We start from the raw sequence: 26,216 nt of genomic DNA, 5'->3' as shown, positions 1-26,216 counted from the left end.
AGACGTCAGTCTAACTCATACAGCCAGCCCATGTCAGGCAACAAATCTGGACTTCCAAATGCCCGCCTGGGGCTTTTTTGCCTTTAGAACACACCGGCTTTAGGAAGGAGGATAGAGTTTCCTAAGGTGGACTCTTCATGTGTTAATGAAAGGAGACTATTGGAATTTGAAATGCCCTTTTAGGGGTGTGGATTCTGAAGTCACATGATAAAGGCAGCTGCCTCTCTACTCTGCCTAGCCTTCTGTCTGGAGACAAACAGAGAAATGTGCCATCTGTGAGAAATGAATGCTATCCTCAACCTCCCCTTTGCTTTTCGGTTGGATGTACATATGGTAAAAACTACCTTGACATCTGCGGAGGGGCCACCTGCAAGGTCATCTCTTGTCGGGCATTTGGAGTGAGGGAAGAGTCAACGGTATACCGTGTCAACGTATTTTTGTCTCTCAAAGGTTCTCGTGTTGGGAGTTTGGTCCTGAGTGTGGCAGTATTGGGAACTGAGGCCTCTTGGAAGGTCCTGAGGTCACTAGGAATGTAGCCTTGGAAGGGGTTACAGGGCTTTTGTCTCCTCTGGCTTCCTGTTTTAAGATATATTCCCTTCCTCATACCCACAGGTACTTAAGCCACCTTTTCCTGCCCCCCCCCTTCAGTATGCCTCCTTAATTTTGTTATAACTATAACCAGAAAAAAAAAAGACAATGAACTAATGCAGCCAGAAAGCAAGGAAGATATTTTATTCTACAAATCATGCATTAAATGTTTTGACCATGACATGGAGATGTCAGTACCGGAAGGACCTGGGGAAGCAGCTGAGACTCAGCTCTAGAATCTGCCGCTCACAGACAACACTGCTGTCCCAAGGTTCAGTCCAGACGACCCGGGATTCTCTCATAAAAACCCGAATCAGGACTTGCACACGTGAGAGGAAAAGCAGAACTTGGCATGCAGAGCGAAAACTTGACCACTCAAGAACGAGGCTGAGTCAGGATTTCCTGACCAAATGCACCATCCACTGGATGGCGGCTCACTAAAGTACGGATGCCTGCGTGCATTCCCTCTATGGAAGTCCCACGCTGGTCCCAGCTTGAAATAGACACTAAAGGAACTTGAAAGCACACTCCGAGAAGCCCCCCCCCCCCCCCCCCCCCCCCCCCCCCCCCCCCCCGGCTTGAGGTACCAGGAGAGATGCCCGGGGCCAGGTCTGTGCCACCTATTATCCGCAGTCATGTAAGAAATAACCTCACTGGGGTATCCGCAACTCCTCTCTGCTCCTTTTCCGGAGAGGTGTGACTTTCAAAGTTTTATTCTTAGCACAGGAACGTGTCTTCTTAACGAGATCTTAGACAGATTTTCACCACATAAAGCAAATCAAAACAGATGTTCACAGAGAAATCAAGACAGGAAGGGGTTCTTTTCAGACCCGTAGGGTGCAACAAAACACAGCAGCAAATCCCCTGTCCAGGGAGCCCCGAGTCACACTGCCTCTCTCAGACTCTCCCAGGAATCAGTTCTTGGAAAATTTTCTCTTGATCACCTTGGTTTCTCCCATCGTGTCCTCCTGGAGGACGTTCCTTCCTCTTGCACCAACCTGGCAGGGATTCCCATCATGCTTGCACTGTGAAGGCGTGAAGCTTGGTGCATCTCTTGGAACGCAGAACAGTGTCTGATGGGTCTTCCTGATAACCCTCATAACCTTCTCCCAAAGTCTTTGTGGCTAATTGATGCACAGAAGGCTTCCCAGAGTGCCCGGCAGGAGTCTGCAAAGTTCTTAGCAACTTTGGGCACACTCTGGCTGGATGCACACTTTCGACTCGAAACCCCTTGATTCAGGAACTAGCTTGGGATCTTAAGAGCTTAACCCATCAAGAAGCACTGATGCACAGACCTGGCCCCAGGCTTCTCGGAGTGTGCTTTCAAGTTCCTTTAGTGTCTATTTCAAGCTGCCCCCTGCCCCCCACACCACCAGACACCACAAGGCTGCTGCTCCTCTTGCAGTAAGTGGGAAGGCCTGGGGCGAGATACGCTGTGCCTCCATGCTGTGCATGCTGTGTGAGACTCTGGCCCCAGTGCGCAGAATCCGTCTCGGATTCTGAATCTCATCGAAAGCACTCTATACCTCTGGACTGAGAAACCGAACAACTGTTGCTTCTCTGTACTACAGAGCTGACTAAATCAGCCCAGAGACTCGCGGGTTTGTTTCGCTTATACCAGGCACACTTCCTAGGAAGACAGAGCTGTTTCGTAGAGAGGCTGTCTTACAGTAAAATTACAATGCAACCCACACAGGCAATTTCAAATTTTCTAGCAGCTAGGCTAAAACAATGCGGAGCTAGTTTTAATAATCTATTTTATTTAGCTGGTGATATGCAAACCAAAATTATGCTAATGAGGGGTTCAGGAGACGGCTCGTTCAGTTAAGTGCTTGCTGCACAAGCGCGAGACACTGAAACCAACCCCCCACATCTCTGTGGAAAAGTCAGGCACAGAAATGTAACCCCAGAGTTGGGGACACAGAGACTGAAGGGTCACCCACCCAGGGCAGCCCGGCCAGTATGCCGTAGGTTCAGTGAGAGATCCTGCCTCAAAAACCAGGGAGAATATTTGAGGAAGTTATCCAAGATCAACTTTCACACCTGTGCGAACACAGGCACACACGCTGATGTTAACGAGCTATCTTAAAAGCACCCCAGTGTCCCATAAAGTCTTCTGCTACATTCCCAGCCCATCAGACTTGGAACTAACCACATCTCAAGTGCTCACTGGCCACAGGCAGTCATGGTGTGATGGTACCAGACCCATCTTTCTCCTGTCCCCATCCCTCCCGTGAGTCATTTCTAATAACACCGCATTTCCTTCAGGGAGGATGCTGCGGACGGAAGCAGACAGCAGGACAGGCGGAAGGATGCACACCTGAAAGGAAGGCCTGACCCACCAAGGCCCTTTGGTGCCCTGCTAGGGAGTTTAGACTTGATCCTGGGCTACAGCCGCTGTGCTGGGGGATTTTAAGTGAAGAGTCGCGATTCAATGGGCCTTTTACAGAAGCTGTGTTGTGAGGAAGAGATTGGAATTGAGCCAGACAGAAGGCAGAGAGACTCGAATAAACCTCAAGAGAAAGACTGAGAGCCTGACCCAATGCAGCCACGAAGGTCACCGTGGAGAGGGGGGAGGGCAGACTATGGCCAGTTTGAAAAGATGACCACCTGGCTTCCACCAGGGCTTAATGGTCATGAAAACATAGGTGTTGGGGAAGAGAGGTTTCCTACATTTGCTGAAGTGGTTTCACTAATTAAGGCAGAAAGCACAGAGGCCTACAAGGGTTTAGAGCTGGGTCCCACTGTAGACTCACTCACTTAGTTGAAAGCACCCGAGATAACATTAGAAAAGGTACCTCCGACTGGACACACAGGTTGGCACACAGAGGGTGGGCAGAAGCAAAACGCATGAGCCACTGCAGACCAAATGCAAAACGTAAGCAGAGGCCGCACCCCAAGTGTGCTGAGCCTTGAGGAGAGGAGAGGGGTCGTACCCCAGGGGAAATGAGGCTTGAGGGGAGGAGAAGGGTCGCACCCCAGGGGAAATGAGGCTTGAGGGGAGGAGAGGGGTCATAGCAGATTTACATATAAAGACATATATATCTTTTCTCTGCATATCATACATAAAACAGATGGAAGACAGGAAGAATTCACTGGTGTTTTGTTTTCTTCTGTGGCATACTGATGCTGTGGGTTTAAGACACTGTAAATCCTTCACACACCCGTAGACACTGTGGGCAGTAGTGTCCCACACAGAACCTGTTGATCATCCGAGAACCATAGTTACAAGGTGTTCACTGTAGTCTTCCGGACTAGCCAGTGTCTGGATGAACTGATATAAGTGTCCTCCACGCCACCGTGCTGCGCTCCCAGTGGGATGTGAGAAGAAGCGGGAGATGGGGTCAGACCACTCAGAGCCTGACACTGAGTGACCTTTCAGCCAGTCAAGTCCTGGACCTTCCCCGAGCTTCAGCAGCTTAGAAGGGGCATACAGACACCACCTTGCCCGTCCATGGCAAGGCCGGAACGAGTGGACTTGTCTGTCATAGCTGTGATAAGTTATTCAGCTGGTTCTGGATCTCTGGGAACTGGGTGCCTCTGACGATGAGTGAGTGCCCGGTCATGGAGAGTTCTTTCTCCCTGCACAGCCAACCTCAGGGATGACAAGGGACCTCACATTTTTCAACCAGGATGTAAGTCTTAGTGACCTTTCTCCATCACAAGGCATATTTGGTTCCTACGTTCACATGGCCTGGCTTTAATGCGTACTTTATAAAGTAACTATCAAATTTTCTAGACTTCGTTTCGTTTCTCAGTAAAATGGGGTTCATATATGCTTCCAGCATATCTGAGGATAAAGGGGCGTGACATGTATAACTAAGGAAGGCATTTCCGTAAAACGTCTATTTGCACACGTCCCCGGTGATGGATGTTTTACCACCTCATAGAATGGAATCCATAACATAGAACTCCCCCAACAATCTCAAGTGTGAGATTGGTACCCAGGGCTCCTGGCTCTAGGGTCCATGAAGGTAGCTGTATAGTCAGTTGAGGGCTATATGTCCACACATTCCCAGAGTTCCAGCAGACACCTGGGTAGTGTCCCATACTGGTTGCTTGGGACAACAGTATGAAGGATTCTCTATACTTAGTACTCCTGGGCATGTGGAAGCTTTGGTGACATTCATCCTGCAGGGGGCCCTTCTGAGCATTCTATGTGAGTTGGGCAAACAAAACCAGGCCCACACAGGGTCATACAGCTCACAGGGTTTATCCTGTGCTTTATCTCAGTCAGTTCAGCACTTGGCCTCACACATCAACGATCACAGGACACATCTAGATACACTGTAGGCTCCATGATTGAACATTTCAGAACTCTGGTTGAGAAGACTTTTTTTTAAAAAAAAAATCCTGGAAACCAAGCTTCCATTCCACGTGAACACTTTCCCTCCCCATTACGCTCCCAACACCACGACTGAAATCGTAACAAATTACTTTAATAATCAGTCCCCACCAGCAGAAGTAAATGTTCCCCTTCTGAGCTCCCGTAGACTCCATCTCCCGCCAGAGCGAGCAACCTCTTCAGAGATTTATTTCTATGAAATAAATCTCAAAAACAAGGGTAAGGAGCTGGCCTCCCACACAATACACATTTTTGACCTGTGGGTCACAACCCTCTCCACGAATGGCCTTTGTACGAGGGTCGCCTCAAACCATAGGAAAACACAGATATTTACATTATGATTTGTCACAAAACCAAAATCACAGTTATGGAGCTGCAGCAAAAATAAACTTATTGTTGAGGTCGCTACAACATGAGGACCGGATTTAAAGGGTTGCAGCATCAGGAGGTTGAGAACCACCACTTTAGCAGATGGGAAAAGCTCTTCCCTGCCTCGGCTTTCACTCTCTGATGAATCCCCAGATGATTTCCCCCCCCAGTTTACAGAGTTGCTTTTAAATGAGAAGGCTGGACACCCCTGTTATATAGTCTGGAGTCTTAACGCCAATTATCAGACCCTTTACCTAAGTGATAACTTCAGCCTGATTATTTTACATATAAAATACTGGCATTGAGCCTGATGTTTTTCATTCTTGCTCACTCTGAGACTCATCATCCCATCTTAAAATAACTGTAGCCTCCTCAATTCCAAGTCACAGCCGCCAGACTCGGTCGGTCGTTATCTCAACTCGGGAGAATGCCCCCACCTCAGAATCCCCACAGCTGATGAAGGGAGAGACTGATTAGAGCCACCCAAGAATGCTGAGAAAGGCTCCCTGACAGATGCCTCCATCCAATGTCTGTCCCTTTCATCCAACATCAACACCAATATTTGTGTTAACACACGTTTATTGAGGTCATGACCAAAAGCCAGGCTGCGAGTCAGACCCTCAACATAAACCAGCGAGTAAGGCTGAGATGCTCTCAAAGCCCATCCTTGAAGAACGGACCCTTCTAGCTTAGTATTTCTGCGGGTGTGTTTATCAGACACTAGATAGGACTACCGGTTTCAGCCGTTGCACACTGAAGTTATACTGATGCCTTCAAGAAGCTCACAAAGCCCCTGGGAAAGCAAGAAGCAACAGTGTAGGAGAAATCTAAGCAAGGGTCTAAACTGAAGGAGGATGCAGACAGAGGGGCAAAAGAAGCGATCAACAAAGGCAGCATGACCAGGGTTTGGCTTTGAAGATGAGTTGGGTTGGGTTGGGTCAGAGAAAAGCAGACAATGCATTCGAAAGAGCAGGGCACGGAGAAAGGGGATGAAATGAAAATACATGGCAGAAGGAGCCAAGCAAAGGAAAGAGGTCATGTTTGGAAGAAGCAGGAAAACAAACCGTTCAGTTAAATTTGGGCAAGAGTATAAAACACATGAAAAACACAATGGGAGGTTGGACCTGATGCCAACCAAGAGCAGGAAGATTGGAAAGTGTCTGAACTCTAGATCTTCCTTGGCTTACTTTGGTTCCCAGTCAACCCACAGAGAGCTAAAACTGTATCCCCTAACCTGCTGAACATCAGAGCCCACCCTAGTACACCTCAAACACACACAGGACACTGCTATTAGCTCGTTGGTGGACAAAGAGCATCTGACAGGGGCACTATTTTATAATCAAGTGTTTAACTTACACAACGTATTGGGTACCCACATCTAAAACCACTAGCAACATAAGAAGAGGCGATGATCTTTTGACTTTGCAAGAGAATGCGGCCACCTACAGTGTTCATGCTACAGAACCGTGCAAGCAAGTTACAAGAAAAAATATTGCAAACCAAGAAATCTCATAATGTTTTAAGGAAGTTACAATTCTGTGTTGGCCCCCATTCGTGGCTCCACAGTACCACACGTGGTCTACTGGTCGCAGGTTAGACACCTGTTAGAGCATCAGTTGTTTCTCCTCCTGACGTCATAGCGAACTGTAGCTCATGGCCATGACTCAACGTGGTAAGAGAATATCACATTGTCCATCCCTACCCTGAGGCAAGGCCGAAAATTCAAAGTATGATTTCTGCTGAATGCACGTCACATTTTCACCGCATAAGGCTGCAAAATCTTAAGTCAGACCATCCTCATCTGGGGACCAGGTTGCATTGAGATTGGCAGTGGCTCCTGATCGAGGAAGCCTGAGCTCACAGGTGCCAGGCTTTCTGTGGGAAATGCTTGGAGAGGTGCTCTCAGGAGATGCAGGTTTGCTGACAGATGGGATGGGGAAAGGCAAAGAGGTGAAGGCAGGGAGGGCTGTAAAAATTCCTGGCCCCAAGGGAGATGGAAGAAAGATAAGGCCATCTAGGGCAGTCTCTGGGAGAAATTGTCACCAGAAAAAGTTAACACTATCTGATGCAGTTCCCTAGTTAGAAAAACAGGTGGAAGGATTCCTAGCTCAGGTGATCCGGAGAAACCAAAAAGTATTAAAAGAAAAAAAGAAAAAAAAAACAAAAAAACAAAAGGAACTTTTATCACCTAAGGTACAAGTTTAGTAGCAGCTGTAAGGAAAGGTCATCAGGTCTCTAGCCTGAGGATAGGACAACCACCATAAAACTTTTAAGCAACCAGATAAACCAGAAAGGTTCCATCCCAACTACAGCAAAAGATCTGTTATGCTAGAAGGCTAGAGGCTACCGTAGAAGTCTTTATTAGAAAATGAAAATGAACGTAGAAGCTATCCAATAATCCAGTATCATGGAAATGCTAGGTGCTATAGACACACACCTTCACAGATTGTTTTCCCTCTGCTGTGGTACTGAGGGAGTCCTAACCGTTCACCGAACAAACAAACCTCAGCAGAAAAATAGACACATATGGCCTTTTTATCTATCAGTCTTTATAACTGCAAATTAGCCATTCTGATGTATCAAGGAAATAACACCTTCATACAGCCGACTTCAAAAGAGGAGACGGGAAACAAGGTTTGCTTTTCTCCTCCAGTGTTTACCGTTTCTTTAACTGTATAATGAAAACCCCATTTTAATGAGCGATTCCACTTGAAGGACACACAGCCGCGGTAGAATCAATTGATGAGGTGAATCGCGTTCAACCATTCAGAGATCGACAAGCAATCACTGAAGTCTGACTGCATGGTGTATGCCCTTATACCCCGTGCCGTGCTATGGGAGCCACTCTCCTGTGCACACACCTTAGAAACACCACAGATTGAATTGTCATCATCAAGGATGGTGACGGCACCACAGACGTCACCAGGGACGCAGGACTGCAGAGCTGTGACCGAGCAGTACCTATCCCACACGTAAGATGGACTCTCGCGATATAGTAAGAAGGGGCGGTAGCAGCCTGAATCGCGCCCTAAGCAATCTCTACATTTCGCCTTATCGTCTACGTTTCCAGTTATCAAAACTGGAGCTAAAGCTTCTTCTGCTGACTTATGTCTTAAGATGTCGGTTGCAGCTGTGTAAAAGTCCTCAGGACTGCCTTTGCGTTTCCGAAACAACCACGAACAAACGCCCACTGGTAACAATGGCGCCATCCTCTGCAGACTAAGAAACTGACTTCTGGTTTCAAGACAGGGTTTCTCTGTGGGACAGTCCTGGCTGTCCTGGAACTTGCTCTGTAGACCAGGCTGACCTCGAACTCAGAGATCTGCCTGCCTCTGCCTCCCTAGTGCGCCACCACCACTCAGCCTGATTTCCCTTTTCTTTTAAAGGACTAAAACCGAGAAATTTCTAAGGCTTAAGGGCCATTTCCATGTGGAGGCCACCTACTTGGCAGTGTTACTTCACAGACCGCCATGATGTGGCTTAAGTATTTGTTTCTCTGTTTACTGCTGACACGGTGAGGTACCTTCTGGGGCTAGGAGATTCCTCTTTTCACAATGGCCCCTTGATATGTGTGAGCAACTGAAGACTTCTGTGGGGTGCTCCCCACAACAAAATGAACACAAAAGAAACCCTGCTTGTTTTGCCTGCCTAAACCAGCCCATTAACCAAACCGATTCCTGAGAAATGATTTACTATTTCAGAGATGAAAGAACAAAATTTGCCAATTAACACTCTCTCAGATATTCAGCGTTTCGCCCTTAATCTCTTAAATAATCTCTGCATTCAAGTGATTATATTTTTATGCAAATTATCTTTTGGAGCTAGTTGTGTGTGTGTGTGTGTGTGTGTGTGTGTACACACGCGCGCGCGCAAAGCCATACGGAATCAGACATGTTTTGTGTTCTGTTGCTCCACACAATAAGGGTTTAACCCAGCTTGAGTTTATTTCAAAACTCTAATTAGAGACTGAAGTAGTATTTGCCTTGTCCAAATAGAAAGTCATTCTTAAAGTTGATTTTTTTTTCTTGGTTAAAATAATAATAATAAAAAAGAAACAGCAAACACCAGATACAGATTTCTTTTTTACAGCACTCCAGTTACTTTGATAAGATTGTCCCCCATCCACACACACAGCACATTGCTTTCTGGTTAAGTAACACAATTTCATAAGGCTCATAAAATATTTTATCCAGAAAGCAACTTTTTTTTTAAAAAAAAGGGTTCTTTCAAAATAATTGGTTTTACTACTTGAGTAGTCTTTTTTTATTTCTGACTTCCTGTCCTTTCTTTTCCCTGCCATATTGCACATCTGCGTACTCTCAGGAAAACAGAGTCTGAGTAGCAACTCTGAGTAGAGCGTTCCTCTAAAGCAAAACAGAATGATGACATAAGGGCCACACGACCTTACTCTTTCTCTGCAGAGTCTAAGATTTCCGTGTTTCTTTTTTTTTTCTCCCTCCCCACCCCCTTAAAATCTGCGGGGTGGCAAGGATGGCTGATACTTGAGTGTCTTAAATAAGCAACTGAAATAATACATATCATGGTTTACGAAAGGGAAGCAAGGCTCTGTGCTGGAAGTTCAGAGGGTCCTCACCAGCCTCAAGCTACAGAGAGACTGCAGAGCACTCAAAGCAAAACGCTGTACAGAAAGGATCTTTAATTGAAAGTGTCCGGTCTCCACAACCTTGGCACCTGCTTAAAACCAGGACTGCTGGGAGCTGAAATCTCATCAAGTTCATAAACACCAACCCCGCTGCGCACTGGAAGCCTCCACTCGCCAGGATGGGGAGGAAAGAAAAGGATGGGAGGCTTCCGTTGCATCCCGGTCCAGGTAAAGGCTGGGTCCTTAGCCCCGGTGTCAGCAATAAACGCGGACCTCCCAGCCTTGAGCGAGAAGCTTGGCTGATCTTCCAGACACGCAAAAGTCAAGTTGTTTCCGCACCTCGGAAACGACCCTCGGTCGGGTCTGCCTGCGGGCTCCCGGGTTTATCGGCCCAGCGGCGGTGCGATGACACCGCTTCGTCCCGCAGCCCCGGCGCCCGCTCCCGCCGCCTGCCCCGCGCGCCCTCGCCGCGCGCACACGGACTCTGAGGACCCGATCCCGCCGGCACCGTGGGGTGCGGGGTGCCGGGGACCTGCGGGCCCCGTTCCGGCCGGGCAGCTCGGCAGCGCGGAGCTGGAGCGCAGGGGGGCGCCCGCGCGGAGCAGCGCCGGCCGAGCCCACATTCAGCTGCCTGCCGCCCTCCCGCCCGCCCGCCCGGGAAAGGCAAGGACGGCGACCTCCGCGTCCGGTTCGCCGATCGCGGGCCACACCCAGCTCCCCGGGAGGCGGCCTCCGGGAGCCCGGACTGTGGAGTGCACGGCCGATCGACCACCTCCACCCCGGCAGCGCAGGCCCCGCCGCGTCCCGCGTCCCGGGGACCCCGGCTTACCTCGGATGCTCTGTCCCGGGCCGGGGCGCGGCGCTGGTGGCCCCTGCAGCGCGAAGGGCAAGCAGCGGAGCGAGAGCCGCGGCAGGGCCGCTCGGCGGGGCCCTCTCGCTGGATTCCTTCACTGCCTCAACTCCGCGCCGCCAGCCCCCACGCAGGGACACTCCCGCCCGCGCAGCCGCCCCCTCCTGGCGGCCGCCCGCCCCTCCGTGTCACTCACCAGGAGCACACACCCCGCCAGCGCCCCTCGCTCCGGCTTGCACACACGCCGCCGCCGATCACGCCTCCGTGGGTTTTGTATCCGCTCACACGCACGTTCTGACACAGATCCCGTCCCTCCACCCGCCCTCCCTAGCTCCTTTCCCACCCTACTTTCTAGAAGAATCCCCTATACAGCTTCCGCACTTCGCTGGGTTGCCCCGCACCAACCTCCACCCCTTTCCCTCCAAACCTCCACCTCCCATGAAACTGCCCACTGTGATCCGACACTCGGGTCACTACCCGCCCAAGGAGCAAGAGAATCGGGTTTTTTTTCCCCTACCAAGGAAAATGAACTTTGCTACCCCAGCACCCTCTGCAAAGGCGAGATGCTTCTCCCGGTAGAAGGTAGTAATGCTTTCTGGGGCTGAGCCAAGCTCAAAATGTAAACAAAGATAGCTTATTCGGAAATGCCGCGGAACATCAGGCCCCCTTAGCAGCGCTGGAGCTCAACCCGACCTCTGAAACCCGACTAAGCCCAAGGGTTCTGGCCCCTCGCCTTCGCTGCGGGTCTCACGCGGGGTTCTAAGCGTGCATGGTCACCCACCGAGCTGCCCTGAGACGCCCATGGCATCGGCCGGTAATGTTTCTGTCTGGGAGCGCAGTAGTCTGAAGAGTTAAGGCGATCATTATTCATGATGGACGCACTTTATATCGTATACCTCTTCCAGAGGCAGCCGAGGGAAATGCAGGCTGCTCTTAGGTTTATTTTTGAAGGGTAACTTCCTAGCCGCCTTTTCTCCAGCGGCTTCACGGATCTCGGAGCTTTTTTTTTTTTTTTTTTTTACAAAGATCTGTCTAGTCAGTTACATCTCTAGAGCTTGTGTATTCCATGTGAGGAAGCCGTTATTTGAAATGAATTACACTGGCAGGTAGCATTGGGATCAACAATACATCATACCCCAGCTGACAATGCCCACCCTGGTTACAAGGAAGAGTTAAAGGGAAGGAACGCGTTTTGTTAACTGACTGGGAGTGTTCGTCTACCTCATAAGGCTGGATTGCTGAGTCTAAAAATTAACTCGAGTGAGTGCTTTAGTATCTGATTTCATCCTTCAGATAATCTCATCGGGCAGGTGTGGGGTTTTTTGTCCGCCTTTTTGCAAAAAAAGAAAGGAGACAAAAAGGTTAATTAACTCGCCCAAGTTTTCTGCTAGTAAGCAGAGCAAGAGTTTGTACCTAGTCTGGGCCCCACCATGTTGCGTAGGGCAAAGCTAGCTTCTGCCCTGCATGTCAAGGACAAACACCATTCTATTGCTCATTGAATTCAGAGGAAAATTAATTGGTAACTTGGAATGTTTCAACTCGGAGTGTGCTGAACATTTCATATCTTGTGAAGTAAGTCATTTAAGTTTTGAGCGAGGGTTCCCCAAGACGAGAATTCAAAAAGGAGTAATATGTTATTGCTTCCCTAAGGAGGGGCTTGAGAAATAACATTGAACTCTGTCTTCACTGCTTCTTCTCCGGCTTCATAACCTTCCCAGGGACTCCAAATCCAACTTGCTTACTGAAGTCTGACAGAAAAACGCTTTCAAGACCAGAGGGATGAAAGGGTTCTCAGAAGCCAGACCTGGCCTTTTCATATTTGAGGGTGGCTTTCCAGTAAGTCATACCTATAATAAAAACCGCTGTGTGGGCCAAGCGCAGAGAAGTCGAAGTGATGAAAAAAACACAGCAAAGGTTACAGTTAGACCAACCCGGCATCAGCGGGGTAGAGGCCCAGCCCACGCAAGGACAAGGATGTGATAACCTTACGGAAACAATAGGATCTTTCAGGAGTTAGACTGACCCAGCAAGAGAAATCAGACTACTGAATGTTTTATAGTTTCAAATCAAACTTAGACCGTTGGTTGCTCGAGTTAATTTACCCTGGAAAAACAGACGGTATGTTTCTTGAACCAAAGGTTTAAGACGCTCACTGACGTGTAGATAGAAACTTCTTCCATGTCAAATAACTAACAAGGCTGAATTTTGATGAGTCAAACATAAAAGATTACAAAAGCATATAAAATAGATCCCCACTACCGCTACATGGAGATTTAAAATCCCAAAGAAACAGGAAGTGAAAGGGATAAGTCCGTGTTTTTGAGTCCATGTTGGAAAATTGAAAAAGTGCTTTGTTTGAAAATCATAACCAGAAGGCTATGTCAGTATGACACTCTGTTCAGGATTATTTTATAAGATTATAATCCATGAATCTTATTTTTACTGTGTGTGTGCTTTTAACTAAATTTCAAAGAAATAAAAAACTTCTTTAGGACCAGAGCAGAAAATGTCTTCATGCGGGCAAAGTGTGTTGGTCTCTATTTCCTAACGTCCCCGTGCAGATATTTTAATTGGCGGTCACTTCCTTCTTCCACATCGCCTCCTCAGTCTCTACCCAGTGTCCACTGCAAGCATCCAGGTCAGTAAAGCTGACTGTCACAGTACTGATTTCGGCAAAATGTCATATCCCCAGCTTTTCAGTCTCCGTTGGGCCAGACTCCCGAATCTTCAGGGTGTGGGTCTGTTCAGAGCAAAGCAACACCTTCAGGAAGGCCTGCTTCAGGCAATTCTGTATCCATTTGAATCCATGTATCCATTTGAATGTCTTAGTAAGTGGTCTGGACAGGGCATTAGGCGGCTGCTAGGCTCCCGGGCACCAGACATCTTTTGTCCTGATGTCCTGAGGTGAGCGGCCACCTCAGAGAGACCCTGGACTTTGTCCGTGCAGGTGCTGTCACTGGGTAGAATCAGGTTATCTCCCCTAGGGAGGTGGCATATAACTGTTGGAAGATAGGCACTCTTCAAGACCACAGTGGGATTTCACCTCTTTGTTGGACGGGAGCACAGCCCAGCAACTTGCTCCAGCCAGTGATGCAGATGGAAGAATTGGCGATCACCTCTAGATGAGTACACTTGTGACCATGGTGACCAAATCGTCTTTTCCCCTCAGTGCTACAAACAGTGAGGTGCACAGAGGGGACAACTCCTTCAGATGGGAGTCAATGGCTTCATTGAGCACAGCCACATCTGTGACCCTGAGTGAGGATAAAGCTTATTTTAAGCCGCTGGGGCTGGGGCTGTCTGCTTCTACATTACAGTCTAGTCCACTTTGGTTAAAAAAAAAAATATGGAGGTGGTACAACCATCTTGGTAGTAGTGAGGATGTTCTAAAGGGAACTGCAGTGTTCTTCCCGTAGGGGATCAGATTACTGAAACAACAGTCTCTAGGAAATCAGAATTTCACTATATATATGTATGAATACACCCCCCCCCCCCACACACACACATATATATATATATATATATATATATATATATATATATATCAGAGCTTTCGTGTACTTGACTGTCTGGAATATGAACTATGAGCATGCTCATAAACTAATTCACAGTACTTACAAACACTAAAACTGCACACAGCCTCCGCCAGCCCTTTTTCCGTGTAAGCCGTCTCTTCTATGGAGATGCCGTGCACAAAACACACTGACACTGATGTCCATTGTGGGGTTAGTATAAGAGACAGAGCATTTGGACCACACCTCAGCACCCACGTAGAGGAGAATAGCTACAGAGCCGGGCCTGTCTACGCAGTGGAATAATAAGCCCTTTAAAATGAAGGGGAGGGGTTAGAGAAAGGACTCTGTGGTTAGGAGCTCTTGTAGGAGCCCAGAGTCCAGCTCACAAATGCCTCTAACTTCAGTTCTAGAAGGTCTGATACCTCCAGCCACCTTGAACACTCAACTGCATGCACATACAAATACAGACGGGCACAGATACATCAATAACAACCTATCTTTTAAAAGGGGAGACATGTATGTGCTGGCATGGAAGACTCTGGTATGGTTTTAAGTCACAGAGCTCAGGGCATTCAAAATAATATGAGCTCTAGGAAGAAGGGACGGTAGATGCTGAAGGGTGCTTACATTGTGGCTCCCTCCATGAGAGGCTGAAATGCAGGGGACTCTTCCACATTCATCTCTGTGCCCTCCTGGTTTTCCCCGTCAGACATCATTTGTACCTCACAATATTATTTTAGACATGAAAGGACGGACGTCAAGCAACTCTGAAAGAGGAGCCCATCATGAACCTTGGCTGAGTGGGGGCTGAGAGGCAGGCATGTGGAGAAGCAAACACTGGTGAGTCATTCCCCTGACGTTCAGCTAGAGCAGATCAAACTACTACCTGGAAACCGGCTTCTGCTCAGAAGTGCTCCAGCGGAGACGAAGACTGGAGCAGAAAGAAAAAGCTGCTAAAGCCCATGAGCCCAGAAGCAAACAATACCAAAAGCAAGACGGAACAACGATGCATCTTGGACACACCCGTTTACCAATCCTCACTGCTTCTGACTTTTTTGGGCTAACCCCTCTTCTTGGAAGCGGGAGCACACACCCGTGATCAGGCTGGGCTTTGTTTTAAAAGGCACGCCACTAGACATTCTGAAAGGACCCGTCTAGGTCCACCTTGCCTTGGCTGTGTTCATAGGAAGACTGAGGGCAAGAGGTATTAAAATAATACGTGAATAGCCCGTCAACCACTCAAGACTCATGAAATCATTTTTTGATGAGTATTTAGCTTCCATCCACAGATTGTGCCTTTGTCACAACCCTGATAAACAGGGAGACAGAGCATCTATACTGTCTGCTTACCACATAAGCATTGGTGTCTCCGTGGTCACTTAACAGGAAGTGTCATTAAGTCCACGACACTCTAAGAGTCTCTTCGGTGTTGCCTAGTCTTTATCTTATTAACAGTCCTTCTTGATGCTGTTCATGGGGGTTGGTGCCAGTGGCCCTGGAGACTCAGAGTCTACGAGAGGAGATCTCTTCTGATTCCTCAATGACTTGGCCCAAGAAGGAGCCTGAGGCGGTTGTGGGTGTGTCTCTGGTTGGTTGTGGATTCTGGGAGGTGACGTGTGTTTCTAGGACCATGCTAGAGCATTAGCTTGTCATCCTGTCATCACACAGGACCTTACATGGTAGACTAAGCAATCGAAACATGCTGTCTCTTTGTGCTAGAGGAGGGAGTCCCAAATCCAGGTGCCAGCAGATGGTTCCTGTCAAGGACTGTAGAGGATCTGTTCTAGGTCTTTCTCCTTCATTGGAGATGACCAGCTTCTCCTTGTGTCCCTTCTCATTGCCTTCCCACTATCTCTATGAGTCTCCAGGTTCATATTTCCCCTTGCATAGGATGCTAGCCATATTGGGTTAGAGACCAGTCTGGTGACTTTCTTGTAAAGATCTCATTCACACAGGGGCATATTCTAAAGAACTCAGAGTTAGGGCTGCAGCAGATCTTCCTCTGAAGGAGTTGGTTCCATCCAAAACAGAGAGCCCTGCAGTGAATGATTGGTTGAAATGGCATGAGAATCAGAGACTGGTTACTCAGGGCTCCTGCTCAGATCCCACCACCTCGGTAGCTTCACTGCCCCTCCCCTACGGTCCTGTTGATTCCTGTACCCTGCTCTCCTAGGTAACTGTACACACTATGAGGTGAGTGTGTTTTTTCAAGCATTTGTTCTCAGTGCCTGGCACCATGCACAACCCAGACCATGTGAGTGAATGAATGAATGATTGATTAACATTGCTACATCTTCATCTACGAATCTACACTGCCATTTGTCTCCCTACTTATTCAATGCAGTCTGAAGGAATCTGAGCTCAGACTTATAAAAGAAAGCACCACCCAAAACTGAAAAATTTAAGACCCCCTTTTTTAAAATGCATTGTGATGTAGAAAGCAGCTTCGAGATAGGAAAAGGCGGGATGAGGAAATCTAAACCAAGAGGAAGAATCCTGTACCATTTCTTCCTTAAAGGAAGCACGTTCAGCCGAAGGATGCTGCACCCTGCTTCCACCAATAATGAGCATTAGGTTTAAAGTCTAATTGAAAAGTTACTGGGGGAGGAAAGGTAAGTGCTTCTACAGAGATTATTCTTTGGTTAATAGAAAGATTTGTGGGTAAGGTTTACTGGGTTTTTTTAAACCTCGGGAGATAAGTCAGAGGGCATCTTCCTCTGCGTCTTCCTTGATACCTGGAGGCACTGATAAGCTTTGCCATCCCTGCTAAGATAGAACAAGAAGAGTTTATGCCCCAGCACGAGAGGGTTCAGTTGACCATGAAGGAAGACCTCCCCGCAGAATACTAAATATTAGGATGGCAGGGATTCAAATGCCAGCTGTGAATTTACGTCTTTCTGTCATTTAAATGAAACCTGAGCCAACCTTTTCTCTCGCTACTCATAAGAACGTGGAAGAGTGATGCCATTCGCTGAAGATCAGTGTCCTTCCTGACAAAATGGCCTGCTGTCGCTGGCTGCCTAAGATCCTTCCTTGCTCTCCAGCGTGAAGCGCTTGGTGCAATGTGAAGCATCTGGCACGGTGTGAGTGCTGGAGAAACCCTACACAATGAGTGTGGTGAGGGATTGGCTGCAGAAACAGATTAGGGGATGAAGGGCTTGCCGTGTGAGCGTGGGGACCCGAGTTCGGATCTCTAGCGCTCATATGAAATCTGGGCACGGTGATACGCATCCACAGTCCCAACACTACACAACGGAGGGCAGAGACAAGAGGATCCAGCCGCTCATCGGCCAGCCTGTGTGCTCCAGGTTCAGGCAAAGACCATGCCTAAAAAAACAAAAACCAACCAACCAAACAAAAAACAAGCCAAAAAACTACCACCACAACAACAACAATAACAACAAAAACATTGTGGATAGCTCTGAGGCATGACACTTAAGGTTGTTCTCTGCGTGTGAACCTACACACACTCACATACACATGCATGCCCATACACACAGATGCATGCGTTCACACACACATGCACGCACACACATACGCACACACTCATTCACACCCATGCATGTACACACATACACTAACACACACGCGCACACACATATGCATGCACACATGTTCACACACATGCACATGCACGCAACATACATGCATGCACACACATGCATGCATACACATACAGAGAGAGAAAGAGAGAGAGAGAGGAACATGAATGGATGTCTGCCAGTCTGAAGACCTTTTTACCATGCATAAGCCCCCATCCTAAAACTGAAGGGTGTAGCATCTCACTGGGGTACCCCAGGCATCGTGTGAAGAAGGTGTTTTATTTCCATCCTTACAGATGAAAAACAGTAAGGACCGGAGGGCTTAAGCAACTTGCCCCAAGTCACGAGCTAGTGTCTGCAAAGCTCTAATGTGAGCCCAGCAGCCTCTGTGGCACATGCTGCCCGTCCACCCTTGACACACCACCCCTCTCGATGCCCGCTCAAAGCGGTACTCACTTAAAAAATATAATCACTCCCTTTAAAAAAGTCTGTTTTTTTAAACATTATCATCGCCCATCCTTTTTAAAACTGTGATTCCTACCGTGTTTGAATCATTTTATATATTAGATGCTTCGATGATAAGCAATAAATTTAGTTGTTATTGTTATTAATCAGAGACACGGGTCACCCAGCTCCAGATCAATGTGAGGTAACAGCCTGATCTGACTTGCTGTAACTCCTGCCGAGGGCACAACCACTCGGTGTTGTGGTTGGCTTGTGCAGTTTTATCGTTGCGGGGCTTGCTCCAGCCTCTCTGAAATACCTGTAAGAGTTAATTGGCCCTTTCCCTCTAGATAGTAACATTTCAGAAGTTAATAGGTTACAATGAGTCATCTCTGGTACTGATTGGTGGATTCACCCTACTGCGGCATCACTGTTACGGAGGCAGGTTTTCCCCTACAAAGGGGACCTCCTTCTGAATTTTACGCGTTCCAAAGACAGACAGACGGACATCATTAGCAGCTGTCGGCAATTCTGGGAAGGTCCTTATAGGACCCAGAATGTATTTTCAAAATACATACTCCATTGTCAAACGTTACAAGGGGATGCTTGAATACAGAAGCCAACATTCTAAGTCAAGGGGCGGAGTGGAGGATGGACGGGTGATTGAGGCAAAATGGACTGAGAACCTGAACTCTGGGGCGAGAAATGGCCTCTGTGTGTGCCAATTCGAGGGCAATCAGTAAGAGATGGTGTGCTGGTGAGCTACCGTTCAGAGAAACAGAAAGCCCTGATTAGGAAAGCTTGTCCGTCGATTTTCATGTTGTCAATAACCCTCCCGCAGCCAATTTTAAACGCCAACAGCTCGGCAAATTGTATTTTTGCATTAATTTTTATTTTTAACCGGTCTCCCCTCATCGCCACCACTCTCCCTCGCCAGCGTCTCCTGCTCCAGCAGTAACTCTGGGAACTGTTTATCAATAGTCTCAGAATCCGCTCAGGCATGGCTGTAATGAGAAGGGGAGCGTGACCGGCCAGCTAGGGGGAAGTCGAGGAAAGATAATTTCCAAGATTAAATCGAAGCAGAAGACTTGTGGCTGAAAATGACAGGGCTCCAAGGAGGCCATGAAGACGAGATGTTTCTGGACACAGCCCTGTCACGGACAAACAGGAGAGAAAGTCTCAGACATGGGGACGGATCCTGGAACCGCCGATTGATTAGACAAAGGATGAGAAGGGACAGAGCTGTAACGGCCGGCCGCGTCAGGTAAGCAGAGTAGAGGCTAGCCTGCCCCAGATCAGCTGTACTTCTGCGGGTGATGCCTGTCACTTCCTTTTTCTTCCATTTGCTTCTCCTGCAATGTGCTCCCCCAGGAGATTACACATGGCTTTGACAGCCCTGGAAAGTTCTGCTTACCGGGACATCATAGGCAAGTAGTTCTAACCTGATGCTCAAGGCCTGGGAAGGCCAATAAGGAGTAAGCAAACAGTTTAAACACACAGGGATAGCGTAACAGCATATTCTAGAAGTAGACAGCTTGGGGAGACCTAGGAGGGCCGTGAACAGGAAGACAGAGGAGCAGAAATCCACTAGCAGACATAAGGGCCAAGGGATAAAGCGGACCCTAGGACAGGAAAGAGGGGGGTGAGGAGCAATGATGTTAGTGCATGCTGGCTTCCCACCATGGACCACTCTGTCTCCTTCCTGAGAGCCCTACTTCCATTTTGCCAGTGTAGCGAGGTTTGTCATTCAGCAAATTTATAGCCAACAAAATAATGGAGAAACTTAACAAGGAAGGCTTTCTGGAAAGTTCCCCAGAGAAAATGATAAGAAGATGGTTTATCATATTTAATCTCTCCATGTTCTTACTCCGCAGCCTTTGTCTTAGAAGATGACACTGATGGTTGGGGTTTGAACAGACAGTTTGGACCGTGAGGCAAATTTGAAAAGAGAAAGCAGTTGGAGATCGGTCCCTGTTGTAGTGTTCTATTGCTGTGAAGAGACATCATGACCATGGCAATTTTTGTGAAGGAAAACATTTAATTGGGACTTGTTTATCATTTCAGAGGTTTTAATCCATTGTTGATAAAGGCAGGGAGCATGGTGTCACACAGTAGACACAAGACTGGAGAAGCATCTGAGAGTTCCACATCTGATTCCATAAACACCAGGAAGAGAGAGACCCTGGAACTGACTAGGTCTTCTGAAACTTTGAAGCCCACCCTAGTGACACAGGTCCTCCATAAAGCCTCACCTCCTGATCCCTTCAAATAATGCCACTCCCTGGTGACCAAGCCACAGAAGAAGGAAGATGTGACTGTCTCACCAAAAAAGGTACCAAGTCACGTGGCTAACATAGACAAGAATAATGGGCTAATGTAAGTTATAAGAGTTAATAAGAAGCCTTAGCTAATGGGCCAATCAGTTTATAACTAATGTAGACCTCTGTGTGGTTTCTTTGGGACTTAACAATTGCAGGAACGGGGAAGGCCGGAAAACCTCAGACAACAACATACTTCTGAACCCAACTACCCAACGCTCCAACAACTCTCAAAGCCTTGGAAGTGTTGGACTACCTTATCAAGCCATGAAAAACCACCTTCAATCCTTGAGTGCACCCAGCAAATATTATCAAGGAACAAGCCATTTATTTGAAAAATATGATTAAACTTCTTTCATTTAACATTTTTGAGATGCAATATTGGCATACAAGAGACTACACATTTGAAGCTGCACAGCCTAGTGAGGTTGTGGTACCTATGTCTTTTCTATCTCTCCACTGTCAGGGTCGAGAACTTGGTCACGATTCCCATCCATCCCATCCCCTCTTCGTGTTCCTTCCTGGTGCTTCCCTTTCTTCTCACCCCATTGCTAGCTAGTCACTGATTCAATTTTTCACAAATTAGCTTCCATCTTGTATTGCTTTTATCTAAGTGAGCTTATATTTGTTTTGTACTTGGCTTCTTTTATGCCTCGAAATGATTCTCTTATTTCCCTGAATTGTGTTCTACATCAGCCACCCATTCCTTTCTCTGTCCAGTGTTGTTCCGTGGTACTGCCTTGCTGCTGCCGGTTCATTCGTTCATCTTCCAGGGGAGACTTGCATGAACTTCAGTTTTTAGCTCTTACAAAGTGAGTGGCTAGAAACATCTACAGAAAAGTCCCTATGTAGACTTACGCGCTCATGTCTCTTAGGTCAACAAATAACAGTGCAATTGATGGGTTGGACAGTCATTGTGTCATAAGAGATGACCAATGTTTCCCCAAAGTTTTCCCTATCTTATGGCTATGAGCTTCCTCTTGTCCACCCCTTCACCAACACTTGGTACAATCAATTGTTTTCATGTTAGCTCCTCGAATAGATACAGTGTCTTATCTAAGTTTTGGGGGTCTTTGAAAAGATTTGTTTTCTTTCTTTGTGAGTGTGTGGTGTGTGTGTGTGTGTGTGTGTGTGTGTGTGTGTGTGTGTGTATAAGAGAGAGTAGGCACATACGTGTATACAGGCACACATGCTTGTGTGTGTCTGGAAGCCAGAAGGGAGCACTGCATCCCTTAGAGTTAGAGGTCCAGGTGTTCCTAGAAGGCCCAGCTTGTTATGTGGGTGCTGGGGTCTGACCTCTGGTCTTCATGGTTATGTTGCAAGCGCTCTTATCTGCTGAGCCATATCACAAACCCCTTGCTGAGGTTTTGATTTCATTTTCCTGATGACAGATGCCGAACACTTTTTTCTGCACTCATTTGCCACCTATAATCATTTCTCTTCCTGGTTTAAAGTGTGTTTGTTTTCTAGTTCTGAATGTTGACAGCTCTCTGTACGCGTTGGATGCAGAACATAAAAACCTAACTTTCCTTTATCGTATGCAAGGTTTGGAAATGTTTTCCCCAGTCTGCAGCTTGTCTGCTCATCCCATTGTCTATGTGTCTTGATGAGCGGAAGTTGTGAGTTTTGCTGAAGTTCCGTTTGTTCTTCCATGGTTTGGGCTCCAGGGCCCTGCCTAACAGAAGATCACCAATCTTCACTCTCATGCTTCTTTCCAGATATCGTATAGCTTTGGTATTTGTATCATGCTCTTTCTTTGATTCATTTTTTTCAATTCATCCTTAGTTCATGTGGATGGTCTAAGTTGAAGGTTATTGTTTTACATATGGAAATTTAATTTGCTGAAACATGTTGGTTTGTGCAAATTATGAGAAACACCTCTTCTTATGAATCAGCAGAAGCCTTCACTTCAAAATTTTGCATTTAAGATTAATATGCCCATAATCCAATCTAATAACTTGCCTATTTTTGAAGAATATATCTTCTATTTATCCTATTTTTCAAGTTTCTCATTAGTTTTCTTGTTTTTATAGTAGAGGAAAAATGAACATTGTTTTGTCTCTTGAGCCATTGGGTGATTGGCTTATCAGATTTTGAAATTCTGTAAGCTTGCTTTGATCTACCATCCCTCCTGGGCCTTGCCAGGTGGGAAAGGAGTAACGAGAAGCAGGGTGAGTGTGGATGAGGGCTTATGTGTTTAGACACCTCATCAAGCTCCATCTCTGTATTGGCGTTTTCAGGAACTTCCAGAGACGCAGTGTACAGCGCCTTTTCTGCGTAGATTCTCACCCCACCTAGGTTAGAATAGCTTTCTCAGCACAGCAACACTAGAAACAGAAAGAGGATGATGGACCGAAGATATTGTTTCAATTTAAAGACAGCAGTACTACGGGAAACCTGGAATGCTTCTTTTGCAGGGCGCATCACAGCGTAGCAGAAAACGTCTCCAATATCTGGAGTGACTTGTAAAGTCGTCAGGCCGCCGTGAGGCTAGAGATGACAAGGGAATCAATGCAGAGACATCTTATTTGTCTTCATGGTTTTTTACTAATTTATTCAGCGACGGGGTCTAAACGACCCTCCTGCCCTAGCCTCCCAGGGACCCAGAACTAGAGGAGTGTTCTGCCCACTGTGCCAGCCTGAAGCCTCCGCCTTTCGGTTGCTTCCTCTCTGTCTTAAATCTCAGCTTCTCTAAAAATGGTGATCGTTACTGTATGTATTTTGTTAACAGGGTCATCAGTGGAAGATGGAGGTTTAACCAAAGAACTTTCTAGCCCTGGAGTGTCAGACCTGAATAAACCAGGGCTTGGAGAGTTGTGATGGAAGAGATACGGATACCTGCATACTTCTGAGCATCCATCCATGCACTGCACGGATACGGATACCTGCATACTTCCGAGCATCCATCCATGCACTGCACGGATACGGATACCTGCATACTTCCGAGCATCCATCCATGCACTGCACGGATACGGATACCTGCATACTTCAGAGCATCCATCCATGCACTGCACAGATATGGATACCTGCATACTTCCGAGCATTCATCCATGCACTGCACGGATACGGATACCTGCATACTTCCGAGCATTCATCCATGCACTGCACGGATACGGATACCTGCATACTTCAGAGCATCCATCCATGCACTGCACGAATACGGATACCTGCATACTTCAGAGCATCCATCCATGCACTGCACAGATATGGATACCTGCATACTTCCGAGCATTCATCCATGCACTGCACGGATACGGATACCTGCATACTTCCGAGCATCCATCCATGCACTGCACGGATACGGATACCTACATACTTCAGAGCATCTGCTTGCTACTATGCCATTCTCTGCTGTCTTCAATATCTTCGGGAACTTACGCAGTTTAATAAAAGCTCACCTAGCATCTGCCTTCAGGTACAGAACACTAACCCATTTGCTCCCTCAATGTTCCTGGCCCCCGAGACCAAAGGTAGAGAAAGCAGTCGACACTGAGGCAGGTCCTTGGTTCCTTGTTAACCGGCTGAGTCAAACTTGAGCTAACCACTTCAAGATCATCTCCAGTGTGAGGGGCTGGGCTGACTCCTCCTTTCATCCTTCTGACTTAGCGGAAGTATGTGGTGACGCACTCAAGGTCGCAAAGCGCACGTCCTGTTCCAGCGTCCCCGGATCTATTAGGCTCTATCAGGACACTTCCGCAAGATTAAAAGAAAACAAAAGGAAGGAAAGAATGAAAGAAAGAGATGGATAAACAGCCGATGTTTATCACCTAACTTGCGTGTTAGAGCTGTGTTGTCAATTCAACCCTTTCTATTGCGAGGGCGATCCATTACCCGGCTGCCGCCCACTCATTCTCTCGCATTCAAAGTGTGGTTCAGCCAGTTCGCTTCAATTCCAAGCAAGCATTTGTTCCTCACGATCTCTCTCAAGCATCAACGACATATCAATCCCAGCCTGGCCCGCCCTCTCTCCCTACAGGAGAAAATCAATTGTTGAAAAACACGGTGTTCTTAGCAGCTGGCCTTAGCCACTCAGGAGCCTTCTGGTGCATAGGGGAGGGGTGCGTGCAGAGACGGGGTGGGTTCTCATTTCTGGAATCCTTAGGCTCATAACGGCCGGTATGATGAGGGAGCTGAAGGGGCCAGGAGGCTAATAAGCATCGGCGAGAACCTGAATATGCATTTATAGGGTAGAATGGCCCTGTCGGAAGTTCCTGTGCATTCACGCAGTAAAAATAACAAAAGATAACATGCCTTTCATCCCAGCACTCGGGAGGCAGAAGCAGGCGGATCTCTGTGAGTTCGAGGCCAGCCTGGTCTAAAGAGCTAGTTCCAGGACAGGCACCAAAGCCACAGAGAAACCCTGTCTCAAAAAAACAAAACAAACAAACAAAATAATAAAAGATAATTTTTGACAAACACATCATGGGACTATAAATGCCACGTGATGGACACAGGGCCCCACAGGGGCTCATCCAGCTATTACAACTGAATCTTGCCTCTGGCTTCACGTTGAGTTCAATCAAGAAGGCTACCTACCTAGTGAGAAATGAGGAGATGTTAGTCTGTTTGCTGTCCTGGCTCCCCTCCTACAGGGTGGCCTTAGGTTGGCTGTGTCCCCTAACTAAAGGCCATTGTTCTGCATTCTGTTGACCACAGAACCTCTGGATTTTCTCCTTCTGGGTTCTGATTCTTCTTACCCTCTGCAGTTACAAGCTTTGGTCTTAATCTCTTTTAGTGCCTCTGTGGACTTACCACACCCTTAGAAATAGACTTATTCTTGTATTCATTATTGTCTCCAAATTGAATATTGCTTTTTATGTCTGATTTAAGACAAAAATGCTGTCTATCCGTAGCCATGAAGCTATTCTTCTAGGTCCCTATTTTAAAATCACGATTTCAGCCCATATTCTTAAGCCTGCCTTGGGCAGATTAATTGTCATCTACCGTATGAGCAAAGGTACAAAGGTCTCCTTGATTTGGATGACGACGTATTATTCAAATGTCCTCTCTTGAAAAGACTCTTTTCGCTTTTGAATTGCTTTTATGCTTGTAGCGATTGAATTTGTTCTTTGTTAATTTCGTACCGTGTATCTAACACACACCAAGTGCAGTCATCACTCTGTCTCTTAACCTCCTCCCACTTCCGCCAACCTGCTCTCTTCCCTTCAAACCTCCTTGCTACATTCCTGTGTGTTGTGTGGACCTCTGAGTTTAACCAGGGCTGTCTATGTGACCCTAGGTTTGGAGCTGTGCACTGGAGCCTGTGGGCTCAGCCGTGGGCGTATGACAATAATATACCCCCGCCCACCCAAGACTCCATCAACAGCCAACAACCCACACCTCACTCCTGACTGAAGGGTAAGGCCACAGGAGCTCCCCTCTCATCCAGAACTGCTCATGTGGCCAGTCTCACGCAGGCTGAGTGCAAGTAACCATGGCTACTGTGAATTCATGGCTGCAGTGGTCACACGGTTCCTAGAGGATGACAGTTTGCAGTCTTTCTCCCTGAGTTGTGGTTCTAATGTCTTGTTTCTAAATGTCCTAATGTCTTGCTTAGGGCCGGCCTCTCAACTGCCACTTCTTTTTCACGTCTTTATTGGTACAGTTGGATGTGCTATAGCGTTTCAATGTTGGTATGTTTC

The 26,216-nt window shown here is 47.3% G+C and overlaps 1 pseudogene; it reads right to left on the bottom strand.

The window, feature by feature from the left end:
• LOC121444419 overlaps window positions 1-19,171 on the bottom strand; it is a 190,906-nt pseudogene extending 171,735 nt beyond the window's left edge.
• Between the last annotated feature and the right edge of the window lie 7,045 nt (window positions 19,172-26,216).

This window comes from Microtus oregoni, unplaced genomic scaffold, assembly GCF_018167655.1.
Source record: "Microtus oregoni isolate MIOR12 unplaced genomic scaffold, Mior012 000123F_ref0000434, whole genome shotgun sequence".
In the NCBI taxonomy this organism is placed as follows: Eukaryota; Metazoa; Chordata; class Mammalia; order Rodentia; family Cricetidae; genus Microtus; species Microtus oregoni.
The sequence above is the reverse complement of the archived record's forward strand: the minus strand, read 5'-3'. Positions and strand labels throughout refer to the sequence as shown.